This window comes from Rhinolophus sinicus, chromosome 14 (genome assembly GCF_057876585.1).
Source record: "Rhinolophus sinicus isolate RSI-liver-muscle chromosome 14, RSI-T2T, whole genome shotgun sequence".
In the NCBI taxonomy this organism is placed as follows: Eukaryota; Metazoa; Chordata; class Mammalia; order Chiroptera; family Rhinolophidae; genus Rhinolophus; species Rhinolophus sinicus.
In genome coordinates this window covers 44,721,705-44,740,350 of record NC_142514.1, presented here as the reverse complement: position 1 = coordinate 44,740,350, position 18,646 = coordinate 44,721,705, and positions in this window count along the sequence as shown.

Genomic DNA, 18,646 nt, shown 5'->3' with positions numbered 1-18,646 from the left:
TCCGGGGACCGGGGCAACACAAACAACTGCTTCTTGAAACTCACCTGCAACTACAGATAAAGTTCAACACATCCAAGCAGAGTCAACACAAGAATCCCGTCAGCATCCTGGCTGAAATCTTTAGTTTTTAGTCAACATAGAAAGGAAACTCAGAAAGTCAACCCATGTGCACGTATTGCATGAGGAAGATACCATAGTTTTCTAAGGTAAGTGCGAGAGAAGTCACTCCAGGTAGCTGAAGACCAGGTAACTCCAGGTCTCTCGGTTGAAATTACCTCAGTGACTTGCAGTTCTGTGTGTATAGGCAAATGTAGAATTGTTTAACAATAATATTTCAGGCTAAGGAATTATGCAAGTGTTACATATATCTGATGTTTACATGATTTGGCCTGTAGAGTGATGGTCTTGTAACTCCAACTTAAGCTATGTAATTGAATACCTAATTAAATTTGTGATTTTAATTTGCGGTCTCCCTAAGTTTACTTAAGAGAACTACAGTTTCCCATATTGTGAAGTTTAATTTACAGTTTCCCATATTTTAAGTTTCATGTATTAGACTTAATACAGTTTTTTTTTTTTTTACTACCAAGGAAGTTTTATTTGTTGTCAGACAACTCTTTAAGAAAGGAATCAAATACATTACACATATAAATGTACTTCAACTCTGTAGCTCTCCCTGAGGAATTGACATTATTTGGAACAGGGTGGAGAAGTCCATACCTAAAGCCATTGCTGAAAACAATGGAGATCTTGGGGGACAGCAATTAAAAGGAGGTTGGTGACTCCATTAGAAAAGAAACATGGCAGAGAGAAGTTTAGTAGAAAGAAACGGGAGAAAGAGACAGCTAAGAAGAGCCCCCCCCAGTATCACAGTGACTTCCAGGGTCAGGCAGGATGTACACATATGCTAGACTTCACCTTCTCAGGAACATCAGAGTGTGAGGGGCCAACTTGCAAGTGCACACAGAGGGTAGAAGCTGCAATACCACAGTGGGCTAAACACAACCTCTGACCCAACACTGACTGAGCAATGAGGGACACCCACACGGGGCGACTCCTAGGCAGCCAGGTGAAAAAATAAAATCGCACTCTCCCTTGGCCATATGGAAGCCCACGTGAATGCCCGAGGCTGCTCCCTCTCAGCAGTTATTAGAGAGGAAAACTCTACATGACAATGACTTCCAAATGTGGGGCAAAACATTTAAACTCCCCAAGCCATATACACAGCCATTGTTAGAGGGTAAACAGCTACCTAGTGTCTTGTTTTTTCTATTTCAGTACTTTGTACCCTGTTGTCACCTCTCTGGCCAACCCCTTTGGATTGCGGTGTTACTGGGATTTTGCCCTTGGATACTGTCCTTGGGTTCTCCCTGGGCTCACATTCTGTTAGTGTAGGTCCTTCCCATTCTCCCCATGGTCTCAGACAATGAGGATAAGCCCCCCATATTGTGTCCTAGCAATGGTGTCAAGTCTGGAATGGGACCTGCATGGGGAAACTTTCTCCCCTCCAAATAGTGCTTCCTTGTGACAAGAGAGAGGCAGCTTTGAGGTCTCTTGGGCTTCAGTGGCATCAACAACCTCAGTTTTAACTTTGCAATTCAACCAGGAAAGGGGGTTGGGAATGGAAACAAGTCAGGAGAGAGGCCAAAGCAAAACAGAACCACCAAAATGCAGGAAACTTCTTTAGAATGTCTCTGAGGGTAGCAAGCTGTCGGTGCTAAGACACCAGAAGCAAAATGAAATGGGTATAATAGCGGTCTCTGAACTTGCAAGATTCTTCCAATTCAAACGTGGTGATAAGCTCAGGGAGAAACACCTGTGTTTCCTGTGGGGCGCAGTGGTACCCTAGGAGGGATGAACAGAGCTGAGGATTGACAGGTAGAAAGGAACAGGGATGGGGGTGCAGTACTTAAGCTGAAAAACAATTCTATTATGTGAGGCTATTTTTATTTTTCAGCTAATAGCAGAACAAAAGTAAAAGAAACAAGAAGGGAAGGAGGGAGAGAGAGAGAGAGAGAGAGAGAGAGAGAGAGAGAGAGAGAGAGAGAGAGAGAGAGAGAGAGAGAGAAAGAGAGAGAGAGAGAGAGAGAGAGAGAGAAAATGAATGAGGACTGTTAGAGTTAAATGCACTGAAATCACCACAAACGACTTTTTACATCTACACAGTGAGGAAGAAACAGAAAAACTGAAAAGTTCATTCATTTGACAAATATTTTTGAGCATCTACCGTGTGCCAGCCTCTATTCTAGGTACCTGGGATAGATCAGTGAACAAATCGGATTAAGATCTCTGTCCTCAGAAAGCTTCCATTCTAGCAAGTTTCCAGTTGTCACAGAGCATCCATGGGTGCACTGAGAATATTGGCATATCCCTCATAGATTTTGGTATTTACTTCGGACTTCATATATCACAGGTCATTCAGCACAGTAATAATAATGATAATAATGAATAGGTATACTGTGCATACCATCTGCCAGGCACTGTTCATCTGCTTTCTCTTCATTAGCTTCTTTAACCCTCACTGAAACCCTAGTGTTATTTTTTTCCTTGAACAACTTACTGTGGCCAAGTAGGTTGGTGTGCTCTGCTTGATCAGGCCTGCTGTCTGTGACTGCCTGCCCTCCCTCTCCTGCTACCTCAGCCTGCTCACCTACTTTGGACTGAGGCAAATGTCATGGGTCCTATCAGAGTCACGTGGCTTGAGGAGGATAATTGGAATGGGGTGAGGTTTTGCTCGCCCAAGGAAGTGACTCTGGGCAGACAAGCATATATCTACCAAGTTACATAATAGGCCATCCTAGAAAGGCAGTGGCTTCAGCATTTAAATCCAAAATGCGGGCCCGATGCAGGACAAAGCAGAATGGGAGAATTATTAACCCCATTTTGTAAATGAGAAAGCCAAGGCACAGAGAGAGATGTAACTCGCTCAGGTCCACACACCTAATAAACAGTGGAGACGGGATTTGGGTCTGACTCCAGAGCCCAACGCCTTCATCCTTGCATTATTCTGATCAAGTTATAAAGGCAACTTTTGTTGTAAAAAAACCATCTTTCCCGTTTACACAACTCTACCATTGAAATGTGTCCATAAGAGATAGAAGAGTAGGTAGTATCAGTTTAATTGGCAGCATTTTTCTTCCTCAGTGGTACTTAAAATAATAGTGCATCTCACAAACGTCTTGTTAGAGTCGATGAAGGACTGTATTCTTTAAACACCTACTGGTATTGCTCCTACTCTATGCCAGGCAGCTGTACTAGGCTGACTGTGCAATGTGGGGCACAGCCATACAGTACACAGTGCTTACTCGCAATGCCATGTGAAGTGGGCAGTGAAAGTCACGCACAGGAGGGAGTGGCAATGCAAGAGGGGGCACTGGCCAGAAGGAGCGAGGCAGGGAAGCTTTCCCAGAGGGGTAGGATATAGGTGGTTACGGGGAGGAGAGGAGTATGGTGGGTACCTACGTGGCTCCATCTTGATGAAGGACAAAATATGAGGCAGGGCGTGGTTCAAGATGAGGCTTGAGAAGTTGAGCACCATTTGCTGTAATGATACCTGATTCAGCTGGTCTGTGAATGTCGCTCTATATACACTGCAAGCAATAAGGATCCACTTAAGGGACTTTGAGTAGGCCATGGCCAGACTGCAGTTTGGAAAGTTCCCGTTGGGAGGTGGGTGCCTGAGGTCTTAAACCGGAAGCTGGCTTAGGGGCAGTGGCAGTCATACAGAAAGGCAAGGTCGAGGGCTTGAACTCAAAGTCAGGGTCAGCATGCAGAAGACAAGGTAGGTTTGAAAAATACTTAGAGATCAAATTGGAAAGGCTTGGTGATTGGATCTGGGGAAGAGGGAGAGAGACAAGAGTCAGAGATGATTTCTAGGTTCTGGGATTGGACAACTGGCTGGGTGGTGATGCTATTGATTAGGGCAAAAAATAAAGGAAAAAACATGGTTTTAGGGAGATGGATGATGTGTATGATTGTGTACGTGTTGAGTATGAGGGTTCTGTCAGATAAGGAAGTGGCATTTGTGACTAAGTGGAGTGTTCAGATTGGAAGACAGAATTAGCAGTGAATAACATTGGGAGTTAGTTAAAACGGTGAACTCCTTGAGGTCAGGGACTCTGTTTTCCACCTGCTTTTAGTGCCTAGAACGGAAACTGGCATATAACCAATGCTCTATAAATGTTTGCCAGCAGGAAAGTGTAATAATTATAATAATCTATGTGTCTATTATAATGTATGTGTGACATGTGTCTGTTTATTAATGTAGATGAATGGTGACAATGTTTTTTTATATGCTGGGCACTGTTCTAAGATCTTTACAGGTATTAACTCTCATTTACTTTTAACAGTAATATACAAGGTATGCACTCTTTCTCTCCCATTTTAAAGATTAGGAAATTGAGGCACAGGGAGGCTGTCGTGCGAGGTATCTGGCGGGGTCTCAGCTCCCGCTCCCCACATAAGAACGCAGGATGTGGCTAGGCCAAAAAGGAACACCCACGGAGCCATAGGTAGGGGAGTCATACCACTATGGTCTCACTGGAGGCTGGATTCACACGACGTGCAACCTGCTGTCCGCTTTTCTGCCAACCGACCGACGACTCTTTCTCCACCACAGCTGCGGCAGTTATATTAGTGGCCAATTGGCTAACCGGCTACAGCTGATGGCCATCTACTACCCGAGCCAACACCTTTCTACGTGAGGCCGAGAGCCTGGAAACTGCTCTCTCAGGCTCTGTCCCCACACTCAATAGGTCACACGTCATGTGAATCCAGCCTCCAGTGAGACTATAGTGGTATGATTCCCCTACCTATGGCTCCGTGGGTGTTCCTTTTTGGCCTCACCATATGCTGTGTTCTTGTGTGGGGAGCGGGAGCTGAGACCCCACCTGATACCCCGCACAACAGAGGTTAACTCACTTCCCTAAATTTCCAGAGATTGAAACTGGTCGAGCCAGGATTTAAAGCTGGGTAGTCTGGCTTCAGGGCTTGTTCTCTATGCTTTTGGTACAGTTTGTTGTTGTTATTTTTAATAAGCGTTTTCTTTTAGCAATTGGTGAAGAAAAATGTTTCAGTACACAAAAGGTTAAGTAAGTTCTAGTTGTTTGGACTTTCTTTTTTTGGTTTGGACATTTAATATTATTTGTTTACTTGGCAAAACACATTCATATAACAATACTTAGCCTAAACTTGCCCCATGTCTTTTCTTCCCAAGTTAAGCTTGCCTTCTTCTGGGCTACCCTAGTATTCTTAGGACACGCTTATTAAAATGTGTATTACTTGAGGTTGTATCTTTCTTTTTTTTCAACTTGAGTCCTTCCTGAGGATGGAGACTTTGTATATCTTTCTACTTCCTCAACTAGCTAACATCATGCATTTTATATAGTTAAGTACATAAGAAATGTTTGCTAAGTGAATAAATGAATGGATAAAAAATGTATTTTTTATTTTACTGACATTTGAAAAACAAGGTGTTATATTACTGTGGACAACACACTTCCTGCTCTCTCCGGGCTTCCAGTGCAGCTGCAAGGACGATCACATAAGGTCCCTCTTCCCACTGTGTACAGAACCTTGTGTTAAGATGTGTTGGCCACAGGTCACTCAGTTATAACCCCGTCCTTATAGCAACAGCAGGGCTTAATGTCCCAATGCCTCTGCATCACACCAGTTTTCAGAGAGAAATCCAGAGGGGCGTTCTCCCACCATGCTGGCAGGAGAGCATTGCACAACATGGATGCCAGGTTGGGACTTCCTAACACCAGGCTAATAGTTGGAAATCCTCTGGGAATTCCTTTAATATTGAATATCTCAATGTCTTCTTTTTGATATAATGGGATCTGGGAATGCTCAGAACATCCTCTGCAATCCCTGTTTTCTAAAGACCTATTTATATTAGTCCTTGCTATGTATTTTTTTTAGGAATAACATCAACATTTGGAATCATCACAGCATATGGTTAGTGTTTTCTCTAAGGGGTAGGGTATCCTTTTCTCCATCATGTGGCAAAAGTGCAGCAGCTGTAATATCTCATTACAGGGCTTCACTTTATTTAATAAAAAAATATAGTGTTGTTCTATTTAACAAAATTATCCTCATCCCCTACCTACCCCCAAAACCTGATCTGTGATTTTAATGCCTCTTGCCATAATAGCTTTAGATCGTTTGCATGTGATATTCGTTAGCTCCAGAATCTGCTTTCAATTCAGTTGCTTCAGATTGTATTTTCACTGTGAGCCATTAGTCACCAAATGTTGACAAGCATTTGTAAGGATGCCATCTCCCCCTTTGTTTATATGCAAGTGCAGCAACCAAAATGATTTATTTATGTTTTAATTAAAATTTGTGGATAGACCAGTGATTTTTAGCAGTGACTTTTCTAATTTGTGGGCTCCAGAAAGAAAAGAAAATCAATAACCTGATGCCATTTATGTTTTTATAGTTACCCCAGGCATTTATAATGCAGACCTGTCACTCACCTGCAGTCTTACTCCGAGGAGAGTGATCCTTGCCACATAAATCTTCCCCAAAGGCCGAGAGGGTCTATATTTCAGAGTCACTTCCCTTCTGTGTCAGCTGTAAGTGAGATGTTACATGCTTTCCATTCTCATGGTTTTCATGGCAAGGCACAGGCTAAAATTAATATTGAAAGTAAATTGATGGACTCTAAGTTTTATAATACCTGACCCAATCTGTAACGACTATTTAGAATTTTAATAATTTAAGCCTATTGATTTTGGTTCTTGCATATCGCTCTCCACATTGAAAATGGACCCCATAGAGTCTTTGCAAAGAACATACCCCAAATGCCAAGCTTTTATGGGAACTTAATATATTCGACATTGCAGGTGCATAAATCTCTATGAAATTGCACCAAGTTAACATATTTACTGGTGCACACAATTTAGTAACTACTTTGTAAAAGTCTAAATAAAGATAGATAAGACAGGTAGATATGGAGAAATAATGAGCAAATGTTCCGATGTATATTAACAAGATGAGTTCATTGCCTTCACAAAGCTATCAGACTAACTGGAAAAGAATTAATTAATTTTCAGGGTGTTTGGGATGGTTTTAATTGCTGTTTTTCAAAGTCTGGGAAAAATGAACTGTTTTTGCATTTTCTGCCAAACTCAAATTATCCTCTCCCAAATAGTCCGGGTTAGCGGGGGTGTGGGGGGAGTGATGACAAGAAGGGTGGGAAGAGAAATGCTCAGTTTCACACACCATTTTGGCTCTCTGAGATAAAGGCACCAGTAACCAGGAGAAGCTCGTTTTAGGTCACAAAGTCCTCTTAAGAAGGAGCCCATGTGAGTGTCTACAGCTTCCCTTCTTGCAGAATACATATTTTCCAAGTCCCTGCAAATACTCATACTCACATGTTTGACTTCTTTCTCTCATTCCTCCCCCTTTTCTTCATTTTTTTTGCAATTCAGCTCTGGGAACATTCAAGTCAAGCTTTCATTGCAGCGTGTTAGCAACATCTGGCCATTCTACCAAGAAGACCCCCACCCTTCCTTATCTTTGGAGGACAGAGTTTGTGTCCTTTCCAAGGGGCAGATTTTTTGCTTTATGGAGCTAATAGTTCATTTCTTGAGAACTACCTAACTCAAATATATAATTTTAAGCAACAGAACGCTTTTGTTAGGTAAAACCTTCTATAGACATTCATTTTATAAATCAAGTAAGTGTAAAACTGCTTTTCTGGTTGAAATAGTGGTTTTAAACTAGATGATTAAGAGGGTCTTATTCTGCCTTTCACCTTCCAATCCGATGTGGTCCATGAGCATCTGTACAGAACTCCTGGGGCTACATGGAGCAGAGGTGAAGAAAAGCACTGAACCAACCCTACTTCAGTATCAGTCACAGTGTCAATATCTGGTAATGTAGGTGGCAGGAAATGAAAAAGCCAACCAAACAAATCTTAATATGACCTTCCTCCTTCTTCTCTCTGCTCTCCAGGCCACCTGTCCTGCCTTGTATTTCAGATATATTGAACGTCTTTCAATTCCTGGAGCATAAATTGTTCTCTGCTCTCTTTAGACCTTTGAATGTGTTCTTTACTCTGCTTGGAAAACACTATATCCCCTACACGCCTTACCATCAAATGGCTTACTCCTACTAATGCTTTAACTTAGAGTTTTCATCCTATGGGAAGCCTTCTCTGACTCTCAGACACTAGAGTGAATATCCTAGGATACGTTCTCCTGTAATACCAAGTCCTCTCACAGTCAGCACACAACACTCTGAATTTACAGTCTTGTTTAGTTTCTCTCTTGTTCAGGAACATAGATGTAAAATTCCCAAATGAAATACCAGGTTGCAAAACCAGGTTGGGTTTATTCTAGTAAAAATGTTGATAAAATCCTACACCCATTTATGCTAACAATGAACCAAAAAACCTTAACAAATTAGTAATAAGAACATCCTTAGTCATACAAGTTTTCTAAAAAACAACAACAACAACAACAAAACCCCAAGACAACCTCAAGGTGATATACTTACAGGTGAAATATTTAAAATCTTTTTCCTGAAAATTGGAATAAAATGCTTGCCATCAAGATCGTTGTTAATTACCATTTTGTATGAATTTTGTTAAAGTTAACTGCAAAGAGAGAGAGAAAATAGCAAGTATTGTCAAGGATGTAGAGAAATTGGAAATTCCTTCCATACATTGCTGGAAGGAATTGTAAAATGGTGCAACCACCATGGGGTGTACTTTTGTGATTCCTCAAAAAGCAAAACATAGAATTACCATATGACCCAGCAATTCCACTCTTAGGTATATACCCAAAAGCATTGAAAGCAGAGACTGTAACAGATACTTGTATGCCAGTATTTACTGCAGCATTATTTCCAACAGCCAAAAGGTAGAAATAACCCAAGTGTCCATCAACCAATGAATGGATAAGCAAAATCTGTTATGTACATACAATGGAATATAACTCAGCCATTAAAAGGAATGAAGTTCTGGTACATGTTACAACATGGATGAACTTGAAAAACATTATGCTAAGTGAAATAAGCTAGACACAGAAGGACAAATGTTGCATGGCTCCACTTACATGAAATGTCTAGACTAGGCAAATTCATAGGGACTAAAAGTAGATTAGAGGTCACCAGGGAACTGGTGGGTACAGGGATGGGGACAGAATGTGGAATTATTGCTAAATGGTCACTGAATAGAGTAATAAAAGTTTTTGAAATAGATAGTGGTGATGGTTGCACAGCATTATAAATGTAATTAATGCCCCTGAATTCCACACTTAAAAATTGGTTAAAATGGTAAAATTTGTTTTAAATATTTTACCACAGTTTTAAAAAATGAATCATCAAGTGCAGCAATAACCATTGAATTGTGTACTTTAAGTGGATGAATTGTATGGTATGTGAATCATATCTTAATAAAGCTGTTAAAAAATGGGCAACAAATTTGAATAGGCATTTTTCCAAAGAGGATATACAAATGGCCAATAAACACATGAAACAATGCTCCACATCATTAGTCACTAGGGAAGCGCAAATCAAAACTGCAATGCGATATCACTTCACACCCACTAGGATAGCTATAATTACAAAAATAAAAACAAACAAACAAATACATAATCCCAGACAATAGCAAGTATTGACAAGAGTGTGGAGAAATTAGAAACCTCACACACTGCTGGTGGGAACACAAAGTAAGTTCATCACTTTGGAGAACAGCAATTCTCCAAGAGTTAAACTGTTACCATTTGACCCAGCAATTCTACTACTAGGTATATATCCAAGATAATTGAAAGAATATGTCCACACTGAAATTTGCAGAGAAATAGTCCTAGGAGCATTATTTATAAAGCCCCAAATTTGAAATAACTCAAATGTTCATCAGCGGATCAATGAATAAATAAACTGTGGTATATCCTTACAACGGAATATTATTTGACACAAAAAGGCATGAAGTACTGATACATGCTACATACTGGATGAACACTGAAAACACTGAAAGAAAGAAGACACAAAAGCCACATGTTCTGTCATTCTTTTTATATAAGGAAATATCCAGAATTGGCAAATCCATAGAGACAGAAGGTAAATTTTAATGGTTGTCAAGAGCTTGGCAGAGAGGGGGAAGGGCAGTGAATGCTAATGTGCATTTTTTTTTTGAGGAGATAAAAATGTTCTAAATGGTAATGGTTGCACAATTCTGTGAATATACTGAAAAGCACAGAAATCTACACTTTAAAAAGTTGAATTTTATCATATGTGAATTATATGTCAATAAGTCTTTTATTTAAAAAATTTCCCCCTATGATTTTGCGTTTTGTAGTTATCCATTTTTGGTCAAGTTTTGCTTTGTATATTTTGCAAGTGTGTTATTAGGAACAAAAATTTGAATGTTTATGTTTTCCTGGCAGGATGACCCTTTTATTATCATGAAATATCACCCTTCATCTCCAGTAATACTTCTTGCCTTAAAATCTATTTTCTATGATCTACATACACCCTGTTCATTTTTATTAGGTTTGCCCTGCATTTTTTTCCACACTTTTATTTTCAAACCCTTCTATATGCTTATATTTACTTTGTATCTCTTGTAAGGAGCATACAGTGTTTTCTTTATCTTTGTCTTCTAATTGGAATTTTGTTTGATTTATTCCGTCTTTGTATTTTAATTATAATATTTAGTCCATTTAAATTTAATGTCATTAGTACTTTATTTGGGTTGAATTCTACTGTTGTGCTATATGTTTTTTATTTGTTCTACCTTTTCTATGTTGCTTTTTTCTTTGATTTCTTCTTTTGGGTTAAGATTTTCTTGTTCATTTTTCCCTATATTCTCTTGTTTGTTATACTTTTTTTTATTATTCCTATAATGTTTAGCCTAGAGATTAAAATATGCATACCTGAGTTTAAAAACCTGATACAATAACTATAATCACATGATGCATTATATCATTACATAAACTATAACGTAATCTAATACAAAAAATGCAAAAACCTTAGAACATATTGACTTCATTAGAACATCTTGACTCACAAATTTTATGCTTTGTCGTCCTGTGTTTTAATTCTTCATGTGTTTTATGCCCCACAGACAGTATTGGTATTATTTATACAATCAACATTAATTAAAGTTTCTCTAAAATTTATCTTTTCGGCTGCTCTTCTTTCCTTCCTGCATCTCCATGATTCTGTGTGGGAGCATTTTCCTTCTGTTTGAAGAACGTTATTAGCATTTTCTTTCATGTGCATCTGTTGTCTAAAAATGGCTTTATTTTGCCTTTGTTTTTGAAATATAGTTTGATTCTAGGTTGCCAGTGATAGTTTCTATTCTACTATATTTTATTTTAAAAAGCTGTATGTGACTCATCACATTGATTTCACAAACCACTCCAGTGAAGTGGCTTAAAGTCTATCAGAAACCATTGCAAACCTGTAGATTGAAAAACACTGTGCCCCCTGATCATCCAGCTATTCCAAGGTACCCTGCGAAGTAAAGTGAAGAATCTTTCCATAGTGAAGAACTTCCAACGAGCTTACCAAAGCACTAACTGCTCCTACAAAGAAGGTGTTTGGAATAGTCATTCGGTCGTCAGCTTCCCAGACTTCACGGGCTGGGTCTGAGCCACCCTTGAAGAATTATAAGGAAATTTCTATAAATCAGACTGCTCATGCTGCCACTCCAAGCACTGGATTAAAATAATGCATATCTGGGAAACAATCTGTAAAGTCATTGACCCACCTTAGCTCTCAGAACTTGACTAGAACCAGCTAGAGGCAGGCTGAGGCAACCATAACATTCTAGGATTCACTCATATTATAAGCATTTGTTGAGTGTCTACTCTGTGCCAGGCATTTGAAATAAAATGGTATTCATCAATAACTGAGGAAACTCCCATAAAAGCACCTGGTATGACCCTAACAGACCTTCCTCTTCCCTAAGCACTGTTGGGTGAACACCACCAACTTTGCCTCCATGCTTCTCCTATTCTTCCATTGTCCACCAATAACCCAAGTCACCTTCTGCACATCTCCATATATTTTAGTTTCTCTAACACTCTTCGATCACAGTCAAAGTTTGGAGTATTGGGAGCCACTCTTCCAGCATTCAACTAATATTGAGTGTGTGTCTATTAACTGTCAGGTACTGTTCTAGGTTCTGGAGATGCAGGTCTTACCATTGCTGAACCCTGTGCTGTAAGGACATACAACAAATAACAAATAAACAAGCAAATCAGTCTCTAATCTTATGTCAGGTCATGAATAAGGGTAACAGGAAAGGCCTGGATAAGATGATGATAGCTTAGAGTATGGTCAGCAAAGTTTTCTTTGAGGACATGAGATCTGAGCATCTTTTTGATGACATGAGAGCTGAGCAAAGATCTCAAAGATCTCATGTGAAAACGAGTCATGAAAAAACTCGACGACATGCATTCCCAGACAGGGGAAGAGCTAACACAAAAATCTCACAATTTGAGTAAGCCTGGCTTATGCAGAGAAGAACAGAGGCCAGTGGGCTGGAGCTCATTGAGCTGGAGGGGACTGTTGGGAAATTGGGTCAGATAGGTGGTCAGCATCCTGAGCATAGTGCCAGGTGTCAATTCCATGTCTTTCAGGTGATTTGAATAAATGGACTGTTAATTCAGTGATTGTGACTAAATGTTTATCTTTCTATGTATATAACTAACATGTAGTTTATTTCTTCAGGGTTTTTAATCATCAATTTGAAAGTCTGAACATAAGCAAATTTAATTCAAATGATAGCTCCAGGAACAGCATGGTGTTGGGGTCAAACTGGCTGAACTTTTAGACCCATCTGTAAAGTGAGGATGTGTAGCTCCACCCCACCTGGATGCTGTGAGGATTGAATGACATAATAGATAAAGCAAAAGAGTTCAGCTCAGGGCCTCGTACTCAGATGGCACTCAAATTTTAGTTCTGTGTCATTAGAGCACATGATAGGGGAGGGGTGGGAGGTGAAGCTCCCCAGGGACAGCAGGATTAGCTCACACAGGGTGCTGGCTATCGTGCTAAATAGATTAGATTTTATCCAATGAAGAGGCCCCTTTGAAGGGTTTTGAGAAGGGAAGTGAGAATGAGATCACTCAGGAGAGGACGGATTTGGGAGGGTGGTGGCAGTAGTGGGCAAGTTTATGGAAGGGGCAGGTGACAGCTGTCCAGCAAGAAGGCCACTGTAAGGTTCTAGGTGCGAAATGATGAGAACCTGACCTCACTTGCTGGGAGAAGAGTAGGGGTAGAGTTGGGGGGAGATGGATTGAAGAGATGCTCACAATTCCCAAAACTCTTCAGGCACTGGTGCTCTGTCTAGTTGCTCTTCTCCTTTTGCACCTGCTATCTCCTCATCCTCATCTTGAGAATCTTCAGCTCAGAGAATTCCTTTTTTGCCCTCAAGCTAGCTTTAGATGCCCTTCTCTATGCACCTTTCCTAGCTCCCCAACTCTCCTGCAAAGATGCTTTGCTTGTGTCTCTTCCCATCGCCCTTCCTGGAAGAACAGCAAGGACTCTGGTCCCCTTCTTTTTGTACCCTCAGCACCCTCAGGGAGCCTCAGTCACTGTTGTTGCTTACATTCACCCTGGCGTTGTGATTTCCAAACGGAAGTTGGTTAAGCCCCGGGATTGCTTCTGTTTTCACTAAGAGCCATTCATCCCTTGTAATTACAAGGTCCCTGGTTTTCAGCCCACTCTACATTCTTTTAATTTCAGAACAGCGTGTGCCCCATAACAAGAATACATCCCACTGCCCAGACTTCTTGTCTAAGGATTACGGTTTCCAAGGGGAAGCTGGCTTTGGCGCCGAGTAACCAGGTTACTGTTGTTTGGCCTCCATCCTTGAAAACTTGTAATTTACTGATTCTGATATTTACGTTGTGTCCCATCACACGATGCACAGATAACAGAGGCAGGCCTGAGATTAAGAATGGCCCGGAGAAGGATCCTAATAATTAAATCAGCTCCTTGGGTAACACAGTGGGCCCATTTACTCTGGGAGTCTATTGTGTATAAATATACTTTAATAAATTACATCCCCGTCAGGCCAGGACGCCCCAAATGGGAGCGCCTTTCAGGTTGCTCCAAGAAGACAATTACTTACAGCAAAACCAGTGAGTGGGGAGGAGACAGTATATCAAATCTGCAACAAAGAAAAATGTGAAGGCCAGCAAAGAGGGGCCCTGTCAGCAGAGCTGGCGCGCTGTTCCCTTTCATTAGAGATAAACGGCTCTCTGCTCGAGATCTGGCATTCTGAGAGCAAGATGGACTGGGGGAATGGCAGAAAGTGGATTCTCATGTGGGGAAGGTAGTAGAGAGAGCATGCACAGCCTTTGGAAGCAGAAATATCAGTATGAGTACCATTCCTATTAATAATACTGTTAAAAATAAGGGAAATCTCCTTTAAAATGGAATCAAGAAGCTGGGAGGGGGTGCTCTCACGCACTGCCACCCAGACCCCAAACAGAAGGGGGGATGGTTTTGTTTTTTTTGGCCCAGCAAAACACTTTAATCTTTACCTGAATATCTTTAACTGGTTGCCTTCTGGGTTGGGCTCCTGCTTACAGCCAGCTCATGAGAAATGACCACACTCAGCCAATGAGAAGCTGTTACCACCCTGAACTCTTCAAATTCTCCTCCCAACTTCCTCTTTTTCCCTTGTAAAAGCAAGCCTCTCTCTGTCCTTTGGACTTGCCTATGATTTGCCATAGTTGGCTTGTTCCAAATTGCAATCATTCTGCTATTCCCAAATAAACCCATGTTCCTGGTAAAATAATGGCCTCCTTTATTTAAAAAGTAAAATAAAACCAATACAAACAATAACAGTAATGACAATAATAATAATAATAATAATAATAATAGCAAATGCTTACGTAGGGCTTACTGTTTGTCAGGCATTGTTCTAAACATTTTATCTAGATTAATTAATTATGAGATAGGTATGATAAGCATCTTCGTTTTACAGAGGAGGAAACTGAGGCACAGAGAGATTAAGGAACGTGCTGAAGGTGACATACATAGCAAGTGGTGGTGGCGAGAATCACACCCAGGCATCCTGGCTCCAAAGTCAGTTTTCTTAACTACTCTGCTTACCAGCTATTCACCTTGGACAATTTGTTTAAGGTCCTTGCTTTAAAGTCATCTGCACTGTAAAATGGGGATAATGATACTCACACATGGCAGGGTGATTTTGAGGGGTCAAACAGTACACCCTCAATAATAGTAGAAAAGAATGAGAAAATAGTGCAGTGAAAAGAATCCTGAATTAAAATATAACAGTTTTTGATTGTAGGCAACAGACATTGACTGGGTAGACAAAAATGTAACTTAGTGAAGAGATATAGGCTGAACTCCCAGAAGACCATCTCTCAGATCGAGATTTTTCTGCAGGACATTCCCTGGGAAATGCTCTTAGCAACAAAATCCATGAGGGAATGAGGGGAGCAGGATTGGGCAGAGGGAGAAGTTGCCTTTCTGAAAGGGTGGCCTTTCAGAGTTGTCCCAACGGAGGCCACACTAGGGAGGTTACATAAGCTTGGGTGAGGGAGCACTCGTGAGCGAAGGGCAATTCTTGGGAAGGGACTTATCTGTGGCCATTATCAGGCAACACGTCCAGCAGCTGACGGAATGAGTGCCTCCGTCCTGAGTAGGTGTCTGGGCACTGCACCAAAGTATCCACTAAGGATCCAATGCACAGGGTTGAAGTAGAGCCAAACAGCCAGGCTTAAGAAGGGAGCTGGCTCAGCTGTACTGGGCAAACAAGGTAGCAGGAATAAATGGAGATTGTTTCTGGAGTCCTAATGTTACCTTGCTGGGACCTTTCACTTAATGTTCAAATTCCAGGTGGGGAGTACCTGGGTAGGTCTACCGAGTTGCATGCCCAACTCTTGGCCAGGATGGGTGGAACCTTTGATCAAAAGTTCTACTAAGACTGGCTTCAGAGTAAAATAGTAGTGTGATTAACAGAAGCAGAGGGAATAGATGCTAGATGGGCAAAACAACAGCTATCTATTATATACATCTCAAAATCAGGAGATCAGGAGAGAATTCCTGGATAGACTTAGGGTTGATAGTTTGCAAAAAAAAAAAATAAATAAAAAAAGCCCCATTATTTCCATCCTTGTATTCTGCCCTTTTGAAATGTGACTTTAAAGTTCCTTCCATCAAGAGATGGAGACTACTTCCCCACCCCTTGGGTCTGTGCGGACTTTGTCGCTTACTTTGACCAATAGGATGCAGTGGAAGTGATGTGCCAGTTCTGAAGCTAGACCTAAGGGGTCTTGAGTACTTCTACTCTCCCACAGAATTCTGTCCAGCTGCCATGTGTGTAGGTTTGGACTAGTCTGCTGGAGGATAAAGCAGGGATGAGCCATCTTAACTAAGGCCATCATAGGCCAGCCAACCCCTAGCTGACTCTGCATCTCACCACACATGCATGAGTGAGCCCAAACTAAAATCCTTATCCACAGAACAATGAACTACATATGTGGTTGTTGCCACTAAATTTTAGGGTGGTTGGTTATTTAGCAAATGCTAACTGATATGTGCTACTAATATAGTGTGTGACACTAAATAAGAAATATACTCTGTCTGGGGTTTCCTACCTGAGGAAAGAAGGAATTGAACACATGAGGATCCTTCCTGAGCACATAGTTCATGAATCTAAGAAGGGCCAGGAGTGGGGCTAGACTACCAGAGAGTAGAGCTTGAAGGTGTCACAGACTTAGGCTGCCACCTACCTAGTGTAAAAGGGCCACTGACCTGAGATCTCTTCAGGGTCTCTGATAAGGTGTGAGATATTATCTGGAAGGGTTGGGATAGTGACAGTGGGACTGATGCAGCTATTTTTGATGATCATTGAGACACAGGGTAAAGACCACACAACACAGCCCAAAGAAGGCAAGGGCTCACAACTATTCCTCTTGTACCCATGGCTTTGGTAACCCACACCACTCCATTCTGGCACTTACTAGGCAGTTACTGGATTATGTATGCTTCCTTCCAGCTTAGGCTTTGTCATTCAGTTGGTACCTCCTTTCCTATACATCTGCCTTTCCTGAACTGAAGTCAAGGGTGCAGAGTTGGGGAGGCAGTTCATCTCAGATTCCTTGCCACATCCAAATCCAAACGAGCAGTTTACTTCTCAAAAGCAGCCTGTAGCCCAGAATGAGCTGGTCTGTATGTGTGCATGTGTTTTTTGGTTTTTTTTTTAGTTAGTTAATTATTAGTTGGCTTTTTCAGTTTTGCAAGTCTTAGTAATGATCTTTTAGTTCTTGCAACATTTATTGAAAGCATGTTCCACACCACGCATTGTATCATCTACTTGCATGCATTATTATCTTATGATTATCCCCATTTTTTCCAAATGAGGAAAGGAGGCTCAAAGAAGGCATATAACCTTCCCAAGGCCATGCAGCTAGTAGGTGGCAGAGTCAGAACCAGCACCAAAGTTTTTGAAGTCTAATTTAAGTATTCTTTGTCCTGTTATGCGCAACCAACCAAGCCAGGGGCCTCTGCCTGGGCAGTGTGGCCACTCCTCCAGAAAGATGTGGTTCTGGGTCCACCAAGCAGAAGCAACAAATACCTGAAATGAAAGACAGCTCATCTTCAACCAAAATTTGAGATATTGACATTGTCACAGAACAATAAAAACAAAATTTGTGTTTCATAATGTATGTGGTTGATTTCATGTGGAAAACAACGTTTTATATTTCATCATGTCCCCACAAGTTATATATACTGTTTTATTTATATGATGAAATCTTGAAGGAACATAGATTTCCTGAAACCTGCTTCTGAATTCAGGACTATTCCGCTGGCACGTAGCAGAATAGCTGTATTGGTTGTCAAACACTGAAATAATTCCATAGTCGGGAGAATGCTCTTGCCCTGAGCCTTCAGAATATCCACACAGCCCCCTCTCTGATTCAGACATCCTGTACCCTCACCTGGGACCCCTTACCGCATGATCCAGCAACTAAAGGGTCACCCCCTGGCCCAGTACCTAGCTCCAGCACTGCTGTGGGGCACTCGCTGTTGGGCCTTAACCCCAAGCACTAATATTTCCCCAGCATTACTCTTCTCCGCTCACAAACTTAGCACTTTAGAAAGATCTCTGATAGGGTTAGGCTGGAGGACAGGCTGGAGGTGGCAAAGATTGGTAGAATGGGAATTCTGTGTTTTGGAACTTTCTCTATCATTTATCATGACGCTCAAAATCTGCCTCTCTCATGTCCTATCCGCTTACAGCTCAGGCTCTCCTTTCCATGGGGAAAGGATCCATCCCCTGCAGAACCCTACTATCCTGAAATTTCCTCTGAATAAAAAGGTTTTGTGGTCCTGTGAGTTGGTGAATGCTGTCTGCTCTGCTCTCCTTTTGGAGCTTTACATATTTACATAATAAAGGCTCTGAAATGACCTACAGTAAAGAAATCTACTTTGTTTAATTTAGCATTTCCTAATCATGGAACATCAATTTCCCACCCATTACACCCATTGAATTTCTACTTTCCCACCTGAGAGACCAGGGATGTATCAACGCCTTAAGGAGGGAGAATGAGAGGGTGGGGAGAGAAGGGAAGATGGAAAATGCTGCTACTGTGTACTTGTTGAACCAGATCGGGACAGGAGGTGAGGTAGGGAGGTGGGGGTAGGA